The sequence below is a fragment of the Melanerpes formicivorus genome, unplaced genomic scaffold (genome assembly GCF_026170545.1).
Source record: "Melanerpes formicivorus ecotype bairdi unplaced genomic scaffold, bMelFor1.0.p_v2 SCAF_21, whole genome shotgun sequence".
Taxonomy (NCBI): domain Eukaryota; kingdom Metazoa; phylum Chordata; class Aves; order Piciformes; family Picidae; genus Melanerpes; species Melanerpes formicivorus.
The window spans coordinates 5,990,389-5,996,984 of NW_027142373.1; the positions used below are offsets into that span (position 1 = coordinate 5,990,389).

A 6,596-nucleotide genomic window follows, 5' to 3' on the forward strand; every position below is an offset into this window, starting at 1 on the left:
ACCATTTAAAGTGATGGATTGCTCTGACTACATCCAGAGATCCCACAACAAAACAGTCTCTTTAAAATCCTGCACAAACCAAACACCACCACGCACATATTTCATAAGGGCACTGCCTTGTAGATATTAATGGCCAGGGTCACATTGTGATGAGTTGGTGACTGCAAGAAACCATCTGGTCGATGTGGCCTCAGGGAACCACCAGTGGCTCATTGAAACACTGTGCCCCAAGTTCACCATAGCTGGGACCTCAGCAGAGCAGGTAGCTCTCAGAAAGACTTCACACCCAGCTAACACCTGCCACCACATCCCTCCACAACTTCTGCCTTATCCCTAACAACATCCTACCATTAAACAAGTCACAGCAAGGCCATGGTCTCTCAGCAAAGGTCTGCAAATCTCCTTGCCCAAGTTCTTTGTTTCCATGCCAGAAAAACACAGTGGAAAGCTGATACTGTGCTGAGAACCCCATCCTCTCCTTTCTGCAGAGCTGTGAGCCCACCACCAGCTATAGTGTGCCAGGACCAAAAACACTCCACAGGGTGTTGATCCACCTTGTGCAAAGGAGATTAGAAACCAAGATCTGACACTATAAACAATGATGCTTTCCTTCTAGATTTCAGCAGATCACTGCTTTCCCTCCCCTTCTTTAATTAATTGAAACAATCCCTCTGCAAAAATACATTTCTGGGTTTCTAACCCATGAGTATTTCCACAACTTCTCCTCCCACTGTCAGAGGGGAGGACAGCCCTAGGATGTCAGGACAGTGAGAAAGCACACAGACCTGGTTATCATCTTCAGCCAGCCGGCATCCCATGCCATAGCTGTTTGTTTTGGGTGTAAAGCCTGGTGCAAGTCAAACTGACCTTTCCTGTTTTCTGAGTCAACAATCTCAGATCAAGCAAATCAGGCACATGATGTTGAAAATTAATCAGCATTTGGGGCTGACAGAGAACTGCTTGATTGGAGCAATGGGATGTGGTGGGAGGGAACAGACTCATGTCCACAACTGAAGCAAGGACTTCTAATACTCTGCTTAAAAAGCTTTCCTGGGGCCCTCAGGAGCCCCCACAAAAGAAAGCTTCCATAAAGCACTGAGTAGTCACAACCCCACCACAGAATCAGCTGAGAGCATTCAGCATCCTACAAGGTCAAACTTCAAGTGCTGACTGTCAAACAAGGTCAGTTCTGCTGATTGCCAGGAGTGAGGCTGCATCAGTTCCCCTGGGAGGACTCCCCTTGAGGGTAGCAGGACCAGTCAGGGAGTTACCAGGGCGGAGCATCAGCTTCCTTAGCCTGAGTCACCAGATACCCCTAAACAGGTCCAATGATTTCTGATATTTGCCTTTTGAGCCTTACCTATGCAGAAAGGTCTCCTCTCACATGTGGACACACACTCCACATTCACCCAGTTGTACTCCTGGCTCTTTTTCTTTCACAAATGCTGCCAGACCAGTAAGACTGGATTGGATTTTCTTCGGGGGATTTTTTTTCCCTGTCCCAAAACACATCTCTCCTACCCCTGCAATACAGAAAAAATGTGGGCGTTATCTCTATGGTTTCAGATAATTTTGGAGACCTCACATTTGTCACCTTCTCAGGGACTGCTGTTTAGACAGTCTCAGAGGAAAAAAAAAAGAGCCCTCTTGGAATCAGGCTGGATGAGGCTCTGTCCAGCCTGATCTAGTGTGGGGTGTCCCTGCCCATGGCAGGGGGGTTGGAACTAGATGATCCTTGTGGTCCCTTCCAACCCTGAATGAAACTATGAAACTATGAATTCACTTGGTCTGCACAGCCGACCTGGACCATTAGACCCCCAAAAGATAAAAGGATTCAATTCTGGACCTGAAGTTCAGTCTTTGAGCCAACAAATGGACTAAATAAAAAGCCCATGAGGAGTTGTATGGGCGGGAGAAGACAGAAGCCTGCCTTCCTACAGACAGCCCTCGGCACCTGTGGATTCTCTGAGGTCTCGTATAGGGGAAGCCGTGCTTTCCCTCGGCAGTGTTTTACTGTATTTTCACAAAGCACAAAAAAAAAAAAGGAAAAAAAAATTCCCCAAAGCCCTGATCTCTTCAACATCCTCTTTGTCGAATTTGGCTGAAATTAGAGCAAGAGTTCAAAAGGAGGACGCAGGGCACTGAGGAGGGAGGAGGAGACACATGCATAGTCTGTTTGCTTTGAGTTCAGGCACACAAAAGGGACGCTAAGAAGCCTCACTAATAGGAGACTGAAAGAAAAGGAGAAGAAAAAAAAAAAGAGGAAAGGAAAAAAAAAAAACCAAACAACAAACCAAAACCTCCAACTGTTTGACAGAGCAAATATTTCCCATTGCCAGGCCCTGGGGCTGGTGGTGCGAGGATGGTCCCATCCCAGGATTGGCAGAGCAGCCCTGTCTCTCGGGCAAGAGCTGATCCCAAATCCTCCTTTGTTTCTCAACTTGGCTCTTGGAGTTTTCTTTTCTATTTTTTTTTTCTTTTTCCTTTTTCTTTTCTTTCCTCTTTTTTTTTTTTTTTCCTTCTGTAAGGTAACAATACCTCCTTTCAGGCACTGCCAAAGTCCTACTCAAGCCCACTCAGATAAGAGCTGGCAGGAAAGGTAACTGCCATCAATATTTTGGTGAATGTTAACTACCTGAGGACAGACTGGGTGGGGGATCACAACAGTCAGTTGGGAGCACCTGGGCTCCGTTTTAAAACACCACATTAAAAGTCATCTCCCTCCCCTGGATCCCCTCTGAATTCCCAGTAAAGTCTCTCCAGTGTAAGTTAGCAGTCGGGACTAAGTCGCCAGTCATGCTCCACACCAAGGTACGTTCTCATGATGCTTCTATTGGGGCTGTTTCATTTACTCCACTAAAATATTCTTCAGGCAGACTTTATTGTGGATAAGTGAGGCAGAGAGAATTTAGAGCCCTTAAAATATTCTCAAGAGTGGGTTTCAGAATTAAATATTAACCAACACCCCCCCTCAATTATATATTTTTCCATATATATTTATCATAAATATGAAATATATTTCTATAGATTATGTTTTATATCTTATATATTTATTATATCTATAAATATATTTTAAATATGAAATATATGTAATACATTATAGGTAATATGATACATTATATTATATATATTGTATACATAAAGAGAATTAAATGTAAAAAGAAAAAGAAGATAATAAAATCAATAAAATGAAATAATAAAACAAACAATAAAGCAAATAATAAAATTTAATAATAAAATAATAAAATGAAATTATGGTGACATGAAATGATACAATGAAGTGAGAATAAAATGCGATGACGAAATAAGAGTTGAAGTCCTTTTAAAATAAAAATTGAATAGCTACAATTCCATCAAATAACAACATGAAATAAGAGTTAAAAATCACTTTAAAATAACAATGAGATCAATACCATTCCATAAAGTGCCAACATGAAATAAGAGTTAAAAATCACTTTAAAATAAAAATGAGACAAATACGATTCCATAAAATGCCAACATGAAATAGGAGTTAAAAATCACTTCACAATAACAGTGAGATAAATACAATTCCATAAAATGCCAACATGAAATAAGAGTTAAAAATCACTTTAAAATAACAATGAGACAAATACAATTCCATAAAATGCCAACGTGAAATAAGAGTTACAATCACTTTAAAACAAAAAATGAAATCAATACGATTCCATCAAATACCAACATGAAATAAGAGTTAAAAATCCTTTTAAAACAAAAAAAAAAAGGAAAGAAAAAATGAAATCAATAAAATTCCATCCAATATAATGAGATATAACAAAAGTTCAAATCCTTTTAAAATGAAAATGAAGCAAATAAAATCCCATCAAATAGCATCACGAAATGAAAGTTAAAATCGTTTTGAAACAAAAAATGAAGCACAAATAAAATTCCATCAAACAGCAGCACGGAATGAAAGTTAAAATCATTTTGAAACAAAAATGAGCTAGGATAATGTAAATGAACAGCATAAGCTAAGCATTAAAATAATTTAAGACTTAAGGTGAAATAAAATCACAGAATCACCAAGGTTGGAAGAGACCTCAAAGGGCAGCAGATTCTAAAATGAAAGAATGAAATCACGCTTGACATCGTGTTTCAAATTAAAACGAAAAGAAGCCAAACAAAATGTAGTAAAGCAACTGAAGACATTTCAATAGATACCCTTTAAAACAAAATAATTTTTTTGAATGAAATGTTAAATTAAAAATGAAATTAAATTATGTCTTTCCTTTTGTTTTTTTGACACTGGGGGGTTTCCCGGCTATCACTCCCCCACCCAGGGAAAGCAGAGTTTTGTCTGTCTGTTCCGAAGGCAGCACACCTGTTTTCATCCTTCCCCTTCAAAGTCAGAAAAAAAAAAACCCAACCCTTCTTGTATGTTATGAGTAGGAACCTGGGATTACGATAAAGAGCGGTTTCAGACTGACAGCAAATTAAACTGCAAGCCAAGGAATATATACACCCTTCGGAGACCTATTTATAATAGAGTTCTTTTTTTACCACCCCCCCCCTTCAAACCAGAAAATATAATGATATTCTGTCATGGAGTCTGAGACTTTCTGTGTTATTCTTAAGACCTAGCAAACATTTCTAGCTGAAAGCCTGGGAGCGGGGCGGTGGTGTTGTCACAAGAAGCTTTTCCCACTTAGCAGCAGGATGATTTTATTTTTTTTCCCCTCATGTTCATGCTTTAAAACAAAAAAAAAAAGTCAGATTTATTTTTTATTTTTGCCAAGCTAAATGGCCAGCACATATTTCTAATCTGTCACAGATAGGAGAGGCAGGTAGATGGGCAGACGCAGTAAAAGCAGCGCTCCCTGCCCTCCCAATTTCTGGTTTTCTCTCCCCCTCTGCTTTGCTGGATTCATTTTAAAGCCAGGAGCGGGGCGGCTGGTTTTTCTTTCAGCCGTAAGCAGGCTGCTCCTTGCCACAGCCACCCCCCTCTTTTTCCTTCTCCTTTTTTCAGCACAGAAATAAAGGCAAATGAAAAGGGAAGGAGTGTGGAATCGGTGATACATCCCTGCAAAGTTTCATTGTGCAATAAAAAAAAATAAGATAAAGCCAAAGCAATTCCCTTTACAGAGTAAAGAGAGAAATTAAAGCAGCCCTCTCTGTCTGGGCTGAGCAAGTGCTGGAGTGGCTGCTGGGCTGCCCAGTCCATTGGAGGCTCCGGGTTGGGATGGGTCCATATGGAGACTTGGATCCGAGTCCAGCCCCAGGGCAGGTATTTAAAATCACACAACTTTTGAACAAGGCTCACAGACCACATCCCAGCTGCTTGGGCCACCCAGCCCAAGAAACTCCCTTAATTATCAGCACAGGGTGAAAAAGGGAAGACGTGGATGAAGCAATCATGAACATTTCAGGGATGATGGTCTGCTAGGAGCATCCTACCAGTCCCAAGTCCTTGGGTACCCAATAGTGCCATTCAGCCACTACCATCAAAAAGAAACACTTTTAATATGCTTTGCAATGCTTTACCCACAGGAAAAGGAGCCTGGGAACTGCTTGGTGCCATGCTCAGCATCCATGGGGAGCAGGAAAACAATGTTCCACACTCAGCAGCATCCATGGGGAGCAGGAAAACAATGTTCCACACTCAGCAGCATCCTTGGGGCTAGGAAAATGCTCAGTGCTCATCCTGGTTACATCCTGCCTCAAACAGGTAGGAAAACACAACCACATCCAAGAGCAGAGAGACCAGATCAAAATTAAGTGCCCAAATTTAAGCTCAGCAAACTCAAACCATGCAGGCTTCAGCATTCCCTAGAGTAGGTGTCCATCAAGCCTCACACAGGGAGGGAACAGGGATGACTCTGAGCAACCCCAATTCACCCTTCCCATTTCCAGCATCCCCAAGGAAGAACCAACCACAAGGCACAACGCACAAAACTTTGTATCCAAATTCTTAGACACATCTTGAGGTTTATGTTCCATGTAAAATAAAATAGTCCTGTAGTTCTTGGGCACAGAGATCTGAGCTTGGCATAAAAGAGGAACAGCAAGACACAGATATACATACTTCCAGTATATACCAGCGCATGCATACGTAAGTCTGTGTTTAGATATATATACACACATGTATATATATATTTGAAACAAAACCCTGTTTATTGCTCAGTAGAGAAAACTGCAGGGTTGGGGGGAGGGGGGGTGGTGTTTTATTTTTTTTACATAAATAATCCCAATGTAAATAAACTTCCCCACCCTGAGCAAACTAAAAGTGATCCCATAGCAGATTTCTCTATTTTTCAAATAAATCATCGTTCCACTCGAACGTGGACCTGGCAGCTAGAATTTCCAAATCACTCAGGAGCAGCGGTGGGATGGGAGCTGGAAACAACCCAAACAAACAATTTTACAAGTTCCAGAAGTCGATTTTTACTTTTTTTTTTCACCCTCCTTTCTCCCTATATCCACCACATTATATTTTTTTTTTTTTCTGATTTCTATTTTTTTTTTTTGTTTAATTTGAAGAGCAGGAGGGGTGGGCGCTGCCGCCTTCGCTGGCCCATAGGAAATCCGTGACCCAGGGACATCTGCAAGCCATTAGGACACAGACTTCAGGTAGCTCCCAG

The 6,596-nt window shown here is 41.1% G+C and overlaps 1 long non-coding RNA gene across 1 annotated transcript; it reads left to right on the forward strand.

Moving 5' to 3' along the window:
- Positions 1–2,686: 2,686 nt before the first annotated feature.
- On the forward strand, positions 2,687–6,596 carry LOC137447796 (uncharacterized). Its single transcript, XR_010988931.1, has 3 exons — positions 2,687–2,811; positions 5,506–5,683; positions 6,501–6,596. It is a non-coding gene; the product is annotated as an uncharacterized lncRNA (long non-coding RNA).